The 13,247-nt window shown below is 53.1% G+C and overlaps 1 long non-coding RNA gene and 1 pseudogene across 1 annotated transcript; both read right to left on the bottom strand.

The window, feature by feature from the left end:
* Positions 1–41: 41 nt before the first annotated feature.
* LOC117087235 lies at positions 42–5,466 on the bottom strand. Its single transcript, XR_004438732.1, has 5 exons — positions 4,896–5,466; positions 4,449–4,596; positions 2,186–2,307; positions 1,316–1,465; positions 42–258 (listed from the first exon to the last, which is right to left on the bottom strand). It is a non-coding gene; the product is annotated as an uncharacterized LOC117087235 (long non-coding RNA).
* Positions 5,467–11,795: 6,329 nt separating this feature from the next.
* Positions 11,796–12,717, bottom strand: LOC117087226 (annotated as a pseudogene).
* Between the last annotated feature and the right edge of the window lie 530 nt (positions 12,718–13,247).

Here is a 13,247-nt window from a genome sequence, read left to right as displayed (position 1 = left end):
GGGTCTCTGGAGATCCACTCCAAGGGGGCCGGGAACACCCAGAGCCCTGCCTCTCCCCACCGACCTTCAGGTCGTAGAAGATGTCACCGAGCACCCGGTACACCTTCACGTAGTAGAGGGTCTCCTCGTCGAACTCCAGCGGCGAGTTGCAGAGCTACAGGGCCTTGAGGTAGAAGTGCTCCGCCAGCTTGCCATGGCCCAGCCGGCGGTGCAGGGCGGCCAGCCGGTAGTAGGCCACGCGCTCATTCAGCCGGTCCCCTGGGGTGTAGGCCAAAGGGGCAGGTGTGAGGACGTGGCTCCCTGGGGCAGTCAGGGCACAGGCCCCTCAGGAGCAGGTATGCAGACCCGGGGCAGCACCTGGCTTGCCTCCAGGCACCTGCGGTCACCTGGGCAGCTCTGGCCAGTCCCTTCCAGGTTCCCAGACTCACTTTCCCATCTGTAAAGCAGAACTAATAAGGCCTGCCCCTGTCTACTGTGAGGCTTTGGCAAAGTCGGGCTTGGATGGCCCAGCTCTGTTCCTACACATAGCCACCTGCCTTTACTCAATGGTAAAAGCCATGCAGTCCAGGTGCTCCCGGGCACCCCGGCTCCATGCAACCCACAGACGTGACATCCGACTCCTCCTGGGTGTGTCACGATCAGAGCCTCTTACCTTGGGGAGTCACTGCGTGCCTGAGGTCCATGTCCCCCCACAGTTGCGCAAACGCAGCTAGGCTGTCTCCGATGTCCTCCCCTTTGCAGGGCGGGTACCGTGGAGCCTGCATTCGATGCATTCCCACACAGCTGCACACCTACTCTGTACTGGCCCCAGGGCACAAGGCGCTGGGGCATGCGGCCCGCCCAGGGTTCCCTGTCTCTGGAGGAGGACAGACGACCTGGCACAGCACCAGGGGATGTCCGGCCTTAAGGGGCAGGCTACTGGAAGGGGAACTGGGATTTCATCAGCCAGAATGTTGTGTGGTTGATGAGGGTGGAAAGGGCACAAGACAAAGGGAATGTGCCACTCGGCCTGGCACATACAGGGACCGAGATGCCTGGCATGTCTGGAAGGCAGAGGGCACACTGGGCGGCCCTTGTGATCAGCAGCGGGAAGAGACAGAGGAAGCAGAGCTCAGCCAGGGAGGGAGCTCTGCGCTATGTGAGAGACCTCGGGCTGTGCCCCACGGCCAGACAGGAAAGCCAGCTGGGAAGATCTGCCTGCCTGGATAGGAGACCAGGAAAATCCAGCAGCTGTTTCAGCTCCTGCCCTACAGACATGGAGGCTCGGCTCTGGCAAAGTGTGGGTCCTGGCAGGGCGGGCGCTCAGGGGACTTACCCAGAGTGATGCTGAGTGCTAGGGCCATGTGGGCAAATTCCAAGCCCTCCTGGGGCTCCTCCAGCATGGCCAGCAGTGCCACCGGCTTGTTGCACAGCTGCGGCTCACCTTGCCGTTGCCCATAGTCACTGCCAGGGGCAGGACCCGGTCCTACCATACAGGCAGGTGGGGTCAGGCTTCCCGCAGCACCCACCTTGCCCAGCGCCCTCTCAGAGCTCAAACATGTGCTTGGAGCTTCCCACGCCCCAGTTACCCGTGCACCTCCACAGAGCTCTGTGCTCTGGGATAACACACGGTTCAGACACCCAAGTTGGGGGCTGAAGAGTCATCTGAGGCCCATCCAGCTACACCTGGCAGCCTCAGACCAGCCTCTCCCACCTGTGCCCCGGGGGTCTGACTGGGGGGAGCCAGCACTCCTCTCTGCTCTAAAAATATCACATTTGTCTGTGCCCAGAACTGAGCCACACCTTGAGCTCAGAGGAAGGGAGAAGCCGTCCCCGTTTCAGGGTGCATGCAGATCTGGGCCCTGGCCCTGGGTCTCCCACTGACATGCTGTGTGTCCTTTTACATGTCTCTGTGACTCTCTGAGCCTCAGCTTCCTCATCTGGAAGATGGGGACAGGACTTTCCACTCATGGTTGCTTGAGATCATCAGGTGCAAAGGGTAGAGCCACTGTCATGTCCAGACCCGAGCGTTTGTCCTGGGCAGGGGCACGGTCAATATCATTCCCGGTGAGACCACGGGGAAACTAAGCATGTGCATGGGTGGCCCTGCCTCCAGGTGGGAGGCCTCTGCCCTGTCACACCTGTGCCTCAGCCCTCCAGCTGCCCCCCCTGAGGCCCACCCACATCAGCCCACAGGCCAGCTCACCTGGTAGAAGGACACGGCTTTCTCCCGCTCCCAGGCCCCATTGAAGAAGATGTCTCCAGCTGCCTCAAACAGCTCCACCCCAGGTTGGGGTCACCTGTGTACAGGACCACATTCTGTGCCACCTGAAAGGAGGCAGAAGTTCCCTCAAGACCCACACCTGGTGAGGTGGCCACACCCACCTTCGCCAGCCTCCTTCCTCTCACACACTGCAGGTACACCTGAGCATTTTTCAGACCTGTGCATTAGGGCTGCCCCACCACTGGCATGAGGACAATGAACTGATGCACCCGAGTGCCAGGAGGTGATTGAGCAGCTGCAGCCCAGGAGCCCGACACCTGTGAATCCTACCACCAGGGCTAGCCCTAGCCCACCCCCCCTGCACTCAAACAGTCTCCGTGGCCCCCAGATTGCTGGGAACCCATCCCCTGGTTCCTTTCTGCGTTGCCACATCCCTGCCGCAGCTCAGGGCCACACATCAACAGTGTTTGTGGGTGGGCCTGGTCCCCTCTTGGCCATGAGCTCTTGATCCTTCTCAGCTCAAGGAGGTATACAGCAGGTGCTCAATAATGAAAGCTTCACCACGCTCGTGGGCTTCACAATTTGTTCCAGATCACACTGGGAAAGCCTCTGAAAACAGCCGCTATGATAGGTTCATTTTGTAAGGAGATGTACCACGTGTCTCTTGGAGCAAGTTCTTCTGTGTGTTAACTGAGTGGTCCCATTCTTTGAGCATGTGCTGTATACCAGCAGGTGCTAGGCACTGTGAGGGGCCACACCTCTGCCCTCAGGAAGAAGATGCTGGCCACTGGGGGAGGATGTGAGGGAACCAGTTGGAGGGAGGGAACAGGCACACAACAGGTGTTCAGCAGTGGCTTAGGAATGAGTGGATGGATGGATGAATGGATGAGCAGATGTATAGACACATGGATGGATGGATGGGTGTGTGGATAGATGAATGCTTGGATGGATGTATGGACAGATGGATGGGTGGATGGATGGATGGGTGGATGGATGGGTGGGTGTATGGTTGGAATGATGTGTGTATGTATGTATGGGTGAGTAGATAATGTATGGATGGGTGGAGGGCAGATGATGTATGTACATATGGATGGATAGATGGTGGATAGATGAATGTATGGATAAACAAATGGACAGATGAACGGAGGGATAGATTAATAGATTGGTGGGTGGATGGATGAATGATGCATGGGTGGAAGAATAGGTGAGTGGATGGATGGGTGAAAGGATGGATGATAGAAGGATGGATGGATGTTGGATTGATGTATGAATAGATGGGTGGATGGATGATGGATGGATGGAAGGATGAACAGGTGAATGGATAGATGATGGATGAGTGGATGGACAGACGAACAGGTGGATGGATGGTGGCTGAATGGGTGGATGATGAATGGACGGATGGATGGATGGATGAATGGAAAGATGAACAGGTGAATGGATGGATGGATGATGGATGAATGGAAGGATGAGCAGGCGAGTGGATGAATGATGGATGGATGGATGATGGACGGATGGAGGAATGAACAGTTGAATGGATGGATGATGGAAGGATGGAAGGAAGAATGAACAGTTGAATGGATGGATGATGGAAGGATGGATGAACAGGTGAATGGATGGATGAGTGAATGGATGGATGATAAAAGGGATGATGAATGAATGGATGGAAGATGGATGGATAGAAGGATGAACAGCTGAATGGATGGATAATGGAAAGATGGTTGGAAGGATGGATGGATGGATGGACAAACAGGTGAATGGATGGATGAAGAGATGAACAGATGAAGGATGGATGGATGATGGATGGATAGAAAGATAAAGTTGGATAGATGATGGAAAGATGCATGGATGGATGGATGAACAGGTGAATGGATGGAAGATAAAAGGATGGATGGATGATGGACGGAGGGATGGATGGATGGGTGGGTGGAAAGACGAACAGGTCAATGGATGGATGATGGAAAGATGGATGGATGGAAGGACCCACAGGTGTATGTGAAGATGATGGAAGAATGGATGGATGGATTAATGGATAATGGATGGATGGAAGGATGAATGGATGGGTGGATGGACAGGTGAATGGATGGATAGACTGGTGAATAGATGGATGATAAAACAATGGATGAATGATGCATGGATGGATGGATGGAAGGATGAACAGGTAAATAGATGTTGGAAGGATGAACGGATGGATGGATGGACAGAGAGTGAACAGCACAGAGGCCCTCCTGCCTCCCTTGCCACTCACCTGGATGTACGGGTCCACCAGCTCGCTCTGCCGCAGGATGTAGTACATCTTCCCTGCTTGCAGCCAGGCATGCGCCTCCTCTTTCTTCTGGAGGTGAGTGAGAATCCCCAGACTTTGGTTGGTGTAGTCCAGAGTGGATCTGTAGGTCCTGGAATCAGACACAGGTGTCAGAACAAGTGCTCTCATCCTCCTGGAGCCAGTCTGCCTCCTCCCGTGGGTCTGGTGACAGATGAATCTGGAATGTGGAGACTGGGAACGGCCCTCTTGTGTGTGCAGTGTTCTGCCCTTCCCAGGCTTCTGGGAGGGCCAGGGTGAACACACACGGCATGGAAGAGATGAAGGATTCCTTCTGAGGGAATCGAGCATCATGCTGCCCTGTGGCAGGAGGAGTGTGCCAGTCCATCTCCCCTGCCTCCCAGACATGGTCTGTGTCTTTTCCAGACGCACCAGGAGCCGTTAGTGTTCAGAGGCTATCTAGGTCGATGGTTCTCAAGGTGTGCAGGCATCACAGTCACTCGGAGGCCTGTCTGTATAGCTTGCTGGCCCTGCCCCCAGAGCTTCCGGCTCCACAGGCCTGGGGCAGGCCCTAGAACTCCCACTTGCCACCATCTCCTAGGTGAGATGGATGCTGCTCTGCTCATCTAGGTACTACACTTTGAGGAGCGTGGCTCCAGCACACTGGCCCATTTCCCTTCTGTGAACCTGAGGCCAAGACTGGAGCCAGTCTCCCGGGTCCCCATGGAATCCGGCTCCTTCCCTGCTCTCTCAGTAAGTCCGACACTCGAGGGGCTGTGACTGCAGCAATGTCACCAGGCCCTGTGGGTGGGGTGGCCAGGGCCATGGTTACCCTCACCAGGTCAGGATGCTCGGGGGAAGCCGAGTGGGCCACATGTAGGATGTGAGACCTTGAAACCCTGCCCCAGGGAAGCAGGTGACACAATTGGCTCTGTCTTCTGTGGGAGAGAAGCCACAGGTGGCTGCTGTGGTCACATTTAAGGGGACAGATGAAGGCTAGCAGTGAAGACTCGGGGCAGGCAGAGGTCAGATGACAAAAGCCACCAGAGTAGGAAGAACAGCCCAGAGTGCACGTACTGCCTCCGCTGGGGTTGAGATGACCTTTGACCCAACAAGCGAGGCTCAAGGCGGGACTCACAAGCCAGCAGCAGCCCTGGGCCAGCTTCCCTGTACCCCCCTCCTTGCCCTGGCCCCCCCAGCCCCCTTGCCACCCTCCGCAGCCCCACCACTGCAAAGCCAGCCCTGACCACTCAGTGCCCAGGGACAGGTAGAGCTGATTGATGATCTCCAGGAGCTGCCCCCTCCAGCACGCAAAGCCTATCGTCATATCTGCCACACTTGGCATCATGTTGGAGGAATGGGGTTCAAAGCCAGGTCCTGGTGTTCCCACACATGCTTCTCTCATGCAAGCAGGCTCCAAACGCACAGGCTCCCTGGCCTCTCCCAAAGCCAGAAGCGGTCTCAGCTTCCTCTACTGAGTCTGGCAAGAGAGAAAAGAGAAGCAATGAACACCCCCAGCCAGCACCTCTGGTCTTATGTCAGGTTGAGCTGGGTGTCGGTGTTGCAGGGTGAGAGCATTGCAGGGGGCAGGGGTTGAAAGTCATATCATCCTCTTCCCTCCTGGATCATGGGAACAACATCACTGGGGGGTGTACACTTTCTGCGATATTGGGAGTAACATCGTCTTCTGTGCCTTGGAATATTAAGGACAATATCACGGGGGGAGCGTGTACATCTTCTGCAATATTGGAATAATATTATCCCCCCTCCCCCTGCATACTAGGAAAGATATCACAGAGTGGGTGTTCACCTCCTGTGATATGGGGATTAATACCATCTTCTCCCCTTCCGGATATCAGGAAGAGTATCACACGGGGGTGTACAGTGTCTGCGATACTGGGAGTCATATCAACCTCTCAGCCTTGGAATATGAGGAAGAATATCACAGGGTGGATGTTCACCCCCTGCCGTATTGGGAGTAATTGATAAAAAGTGGATTAAAATGTTAACGATTTGAATGGTAATTAATATTAATATCACCATTAATAATCAAATAATGATATCCGCCATGGATGTTACTTAAATCAATACAAAGTGATGCTGGTAAGAAAATAATGATTAGTATTAGGGACTAACAATATTGTTCAGTGACATTAATATTAATAATTAATAGTAAGCGTGCATAATCATGTAATTAAAATCTCCAAAATTAACAATGGTATCCTATTATTAGTACCATTGATAATTATTAAAATGGATCATTGATGTGTAGTAACCATATTATTACTCCTAATACCACAGGCAGTGTACAGGTACCCGGAGTCCCCAGCCGCCGCCACGCCCCGGCCCCCGGCGGCTGGCGGCCCCCCATCGCCGGGGGCTGGGAGACCCACCCCGCCGCGATCCGGGCCCCCCAGCCGCCTCCACGCCCCGCCCCCGGCGGCGGGCGGCCCCTGGTAGCCGAGGGGTTGGGGACCCACGCCCCCCGATCCAGGGCCCCAGCAGCCGCCGCGCCACGCCCCCCGGGGGACAGGTGCCCCCGATCGCCGTGGGGAGGGAGGCCCACCCCCAGCGATCCCGGGCCCCCAGCAGCCATCACGCCACGCACCCCGACGGTTGGGGGCCCCCGATCGCCGGTGGGTGTGGGACCCACGCCCCCCATCCGGTCCCCTAGCAGACGCCACGCCTCGCTCCCCGGCCTAATGGACGTGGCGTGGCGACGGCTGGGGGCGTGACGTGGCGTCCCCCAGTCGCCGAGGGGCGTGGCGTGGCAGGTGCTCTGGGCCCGGATCGGGAGTGGTGTCTCACCACCCGGCGATCGGGGGCCCCCAGTCCCCGGGTGGCGTGGCATGGTGGCTGCTGTGGTCATCATCAGCTTGGGACTACAAGCTGATGAAAAACGGGAAGTTTCATTTCCGGCTTCCATGTAAACGTTCATACTGGGCCATAAAAGAAGATGAATTAGATATGCCCTTATCCTGAATATATATATTTATATTTTCTTTTATATATAGAGATAGAGAGAAAAAGAGAGAGACAGAGTCAAACTCTGTCACCCAGGCTGAAGAGCGCTTGCGGGATCTCAGCTCACTGCAACCTCCGCCTCCAGGTTCCATCGATTCTCCTGCCTCAGACTCCTAAGTGGCTGGGACTATAGTTGCGCACCACCACATCCCGCTAAATTTTGTATTTTTAGTAGAGACGGAGTTTTGCCTTGTTGGTCAGGCTATTCTCAGTCTCCTGAGCTCGTGATCCACCCGCCGTGGCCTCCCGAAGTACTGGGATTACAGGCTGGAGCCACCACATCTGGCCTATCCTGCATTTTTAAAATTAATTGAGTTTAATAAAACAGAGCAGAGAGAGAGAAATAGTGGCCCGCCCAGCAGCTCTGAAGCTATCTCATGGAAGGTTTAGTGGGGAATCCTGACCCAAGTCCAATCTCCAAGCTCTAGACATTTCACCAACAAAACAGGAAGCCAACACATTCTGGATCTTCTTTCCAAGATAAAATTGACTATTTGTAATATTTTTTTTCAGAGACAACGGAAGCTGAAAAATAATTACTGAGAAAGGAGGAACTTTTCTAGAAGAACTTAAATCCAAAAGACTATGGGATAGTAGTGGGAAGTGGAGGAGAAAAAAAAGCCATGCAAAGTAAAATCAGGAAGCAAAACAAACGTTTTAGAACAGCCAGTGTGGGGAGTTGGAAAGTGAAGCTTTGAGTAGAAACCAGAGTTACAAAATTTCAGAGCTGGAAGGAGCCTTATAAGGAAGCAGAATTGGGCCCGAGGACTAAATATTTGCCAAAAATCACACAGGCAATTAGTGGCAGACAGAGAGGACCTTCATTTTATGCAACCTCTGCCTCCTGGGTTCAAGAGATTCTCCTGTCTCAGCCTCTCCAGTAGCTGGGATTGCAGGCACATGTCCCCACGCCCGGCTACTTTTTCTTTTTAGTAGAGACGGGATTTCACCATGTTGGTCAGGCTGTTCCCAAACTCCTGACCTCCTGATCCGCCTGCTTCAGCCTCCCAAAGTGCTGGGATTACGGGCGTGAGTCACTGCGCCCCACCCATTGTAATGAGTTCTATTTTGATTAATAAAGATGTGTTGCAGCCTAGTTATAAAAATTTAAAATTCATGATCCAAAACCACAATTACTTTGGCACCAACCTAATAACATAAGAATTAAAAGAGATCTTTATATTAAAGATCCCATGGATGATGAAATGATAAAGAATATTACAATCTCCATAAGCCACAAACTTTGTAACTTAGACCAACTGGATGAATTAAAAGACACAATCTATTAAGACTAAAACACAGGAGAAATAGGTCATCTAAATATATGCATATCTATTAATAAAATGGAATCAATACCTAATAACCTTACAGAAAACTTACGTATTCCCAAAATCTGACATTCTGTCATGTTAGTCTAACTGGTGGAATTCGGGGATTTCCATTTTGATAAGAACATAGGGGAATTGCACACATTTAATTTTAGTGCTCATTGGTCAGGAAACCTATGTCCACTATAGGATACTGCAGAGCAATGCGTTATGGAGAATTTAGGCAAGATAATATGATTTTCAGAGTTAAAGGAAGACAACCTGTTTTATGTACAGTCATTCCTCATAATATCACAGGGGATACCATATTGAAACTTTGGGGTATCCCCAGGGATGATTCTTATTTGAGCCACATGTGAATTTCAGACACGGAGGCTTCCCAACTTTGGTGGCTTTCAACAAATGTGGAAGTTAATCACAACCTATTTTGTGGAGGCATAAATTTCAATGAGCACTCACTTAACCTTTTATTTTAAATATTATTTTTGTAAACTTTGCATTTCCAATTAGGTGAAACTTTAAACCTGTTTCAGATCTTATCCACTTTTTTTTTTTTTTTCCTGAGATGGAGTCTTGCCCTGTCACCCAGGCTGGAGTGCAGTGGCATGGTCTTGACTCACTGTAACCTCCGCCTCCCAGGTTCAAGCAATTCTCCTGCCTCAGCCTCCCAAGTAGCTGGGATTACAAGTGCCTGCCACCACGCCCAGCTAATTTTTGTATTTTTAGTAGAAATGTGGCTCCGCTATGTTGGTCAGACTGGTATTGAACCCCTGACTTTGTGATCTGCCTACCTCGGCCTCCCAAAGTGCTCAGATTACAGGCCTGAGCCACCGCGCCCAGACTCTCCACATTTTTTAGGCTGAGGGGAGTAAGGGTTGCTTTAAGTTATCAGGGACTCCCATGTACCCACCCCATTGTGTCAATTTCTTCCTTCAGAGTTCTTCAAATCAGCATCACCATTGTTAAAGGCCTCCCGCATGGTAATAATTGTGCTACAGGGTTTTATGAACACGAAGTTTATGTTTGATTGAATTAACCTCCTTGCTGTGGCATAAGGGGGCTATAAGTGTTTTCACCAATTATGAGGCGGGTTCACTGTGCAATGGCTACCAACATTTCTGAGTACAATGAGACCAAACACATTCATACATAAATTCCATGAAGTGAATTTGTTACTTACAAACAGCAAACAGAAGACAACAGAAGTCTGGGATTCAATATGAACCGCTACCGCAAGATCAGGAAAGCTACCCAGAGCAGATGGATGGAGTTTTGATTGTAAATGCTTCACTTGCACTACAACTGAGCTACCCCAGAAAGGAACCCACCTTGGGTTTTCTCACACGATGTGGTTTGCTGGACACAAGCGTTAAAGGACATTCTGTTTCGAGCAGGGACTCTAACAGAGCCTGGGCTGTCCTGACCAATGTCACCTGATTATCAGGATATTGCATTCCCAGCATATCATACAGTTATCTTGAGAACTACCAGTAAGAAAGGGAAGAAAATGGCCCTGTACCCTTAAAACTAAAGGATCAGGATATTTGTTGTGACAGAGGCACAGACAGTAGCGACAGAGTGTTCTTGTGAGCCATCTACTAGTTCTCTTGACCACAGCGCGGCACCTGACCTCTTTTCTCTTTCCTTTCAATGGAAACTGTTTCAGAATATTTTGAATATTTTGAGTTTCTACATCTAAAGAGTTGAGGCACACGATCACTGGCAGTGTAGACTCTCTGCATGGTTACAGGAAAGAGTTCAGGAGCCCATCAAGCCACATTGGTGGAGACCACCTAATCCTCCAGAGAGTGCCACTCCAACTTCCTGGGGTTAGCTCCACATGTAGTAAGGCCATTATGTCTAAGGCCGGCAAGACTTGAGTCTGAAGATTCGACTTTTGGCATGCTGATGAGCAACAGTGACAAGAAAATCCCACACACAGGCTACGTGTAACTTGTGTAACATTTCATACATTTTTTCCAAGCACTGCACTATCATTAATTTGCATCAGGCTTTCCAAATTAGAAAAGCTTCACTTGGCCGGGCGCGGTGGCTCAAGCCTGTAATCCCAGCACTTTGGGAGGCCGAGACGGGCGGATCACGAGGTCGGGATATCGAGACCATCCTGGCTAACACGGTGAAACCCCGTCTCTACTAAAAAAAAAATACAAAAAAATTAGCCGGGCGAGGTGGCGGGCGCCTGTAGTCCCAGCTGCTCGGGAGGCTGAGACAGGAGAATGGCGTAAACCTGGGAGACGGAGCTTGCAGTGAGCTGAGATCCGGCCACAGCACTCCAGCCTGGGCGGCAGAGGGAGACTCCGTCTCAAAAAAAAAAAAAAAAAAAAGAAAAGCTTCACTTATAGAATTTCTTTCCAGTGGGAGATTTCACATGACTTTTCAAGTGAACGTGAAAACTGAAAATATTCTTGCACTTTCTAAACTATTAGAGTTTTAATCCAGTGTACGTTCTTGTATTTACAAGGTCCAGCCAGCTACAGTGTGCATTTTCATATGTGCTTGAGTGGGTATGAGAGAAATGAAACATTCCCACATTCTGGACATTCGTAGGGTTTTTCTCAGGAATGAGCTGATGTCATTCAAAGGAACTAACACAACTGAAGGCCTTACCACAAATTTAAATTCAAAAGGCTTTTCTCCAGTCTGAGGCCTCCCACATTTTCACAAACAGGAAAATCTGAAGGCTGGACCACATTTCCTACATTCTTAAGGTTTCTCTGCAGCGTGAGCTCTTTCATGTTTGAGGGAATGGGAAAGAGTAAATGTTTTACCACATTTCTTACATTCAAGGGGCTTTATTTATTTATTTATTTTTGAGATGGAGTCTCACTCTGTCGCCAGGCTGGAGTGCAGTGGCACAATCTCGGCTCACTGCAACCTCCGCCTCCTGGGTTCAAGTGATTCTCCTGCCTCAGCCTCCTGAGTAGCTGGGATTACAACCATATGCTATGTTACCTAAGGCCTAAGGCCCAACCTCCCTGTTACCTAAGGCCCCGCCCTCTCTGCACAGCTCGCTCCCCATTGGCCGGGGGGCGGGCCCTAGGCGCCCGGCTCCGCTGGGGGCGGGGCGGCGGGCGGCGGGCAGGGCCCTGTACACCTGCACGGTGTGTGTCTCGGCCTCAGCCCAGAGCCAGCTGCAGCTCCTTGATCCGAGCCGGATCCTGTTCGGGGAACGCGGGCTGAAGAGGCGGCGGCGGCCCCGCCCAGGGGCTCCCATGTTGAGGCTGCTGCGTCTCTGTCGGCTGATCAGCTGCGCTCTAGTCGGCCCAGGCGCCGCGGCTAGGAGCTAGGGTTGGGAGGCGGCGGCCCGAGGTGAGACTGGACGACGGGCGACGGGGTCTCCGGACCAGGCGGGGGTCTCTGCGCCGGGCGTGGCGGCTCCGAGCCGGAGTCCGCAGGGTCCGGGGTTGGCACCCCGGGTCCGTGCGCCTGGGCTTTGTCTCCGCCTTGGGTGGCACCGGGGGCTTCGCGTCTGCTGCGATACCCCGTGGGCCAGCGCGGGGGTCTCGGGCGCCCTACGGGTGCTGGCCGGTCCTCACTGCTCACCGGCTCCGCGCGTCTGCCGCGGAGGGGACTGCATGGACCCGGGCGCTGGCTTCTGCCCGGTCCTCCGAGGCCTGGCTGGTCCCCGCGTGCGGCAGAGTGGGCCCTGCATGGACCCACTCATGGAACGGGGTCCGGGTCACCGCGTGTGGAGACTCCAACGCCCTCCCCGCCCTCCCTCGCAGTGAGGCTGCTTCGCCAGACTCACCGAGGGGACTGCGCGGACCCTCAGACTAGGGAGTCCGTGACTCTGGGTGGGGGCTCTTTCCTGGCCCCGCATGATGGCTTCCTGAGTGTTTTGTCACTTATCTAGGTGGCTGCGTGGACCCGCGCGCGTGGGTCCTGGCTGCCCTGCTAGTGGGACTGTGCGCCGCCCCGTGACTCGTCTGGGTCGACCCCGCCTGGGACGCGCGTGTAGCGGGGGTCTGTGCGCAGGGTGCGCGGTTGCTGGGGGTGCACTGCCCCCGCCCCGTGATTTATCCTCTCACTTGCTGGGCGGGAGAAAGCGAAAGGCGCGGGCCCGGAGCTGTCGCGCAGCGGCCTCACCGACCTCTGCCCAGGCCGGCGGGTCCCGGGGGGCGAGGGGTTGTCACCGCGTGTCCCACCGCCGCACTTCTTGCTGTGGCCTTCGGCTGGGCTCTGATTGGTGGAAGCAGGGCCCTTCTGCCTGGCGCTTCTTGATTTCTTCCGTTAGTAATGGGAAGAAAAAAAAATCTGGGAAGCCAGATTGAACTTTGTAGCTCTCAGCGCCTGGAGAGTGGAAGAAACTCTCCCAAGAATTTGGCGGGCTGAAAATGCATTTCAAGTAGGAGCATCCACACCCACGGAATGAGGCCAAGGCAGTTACAGTTAGAGGTCAGATTTATGAGGG

This window comes from Trachypithecus francoisi, unplaced genomic scaffold (assembly GCF_009764315.1).
Source record: "Trachypithecus francoisi isolate TF-2019V2 unplaced genomic scaffold, Tfra_2.0 Contig00629, whole genome shotgun sequence".
NCBI classification, from domain to species: domain Eukaryota; kingdom Metazoa; phylum Chordata; class Mammalia; order Primates; family Cercopithecidae; genus Trachypithecus; species Trachypithecus francoisi.
The sequence above is the reverse complement of the archived record's forward strand: the minus strand, read 5'-3'. Positions and strand labels throughout refer to the sequence as shown.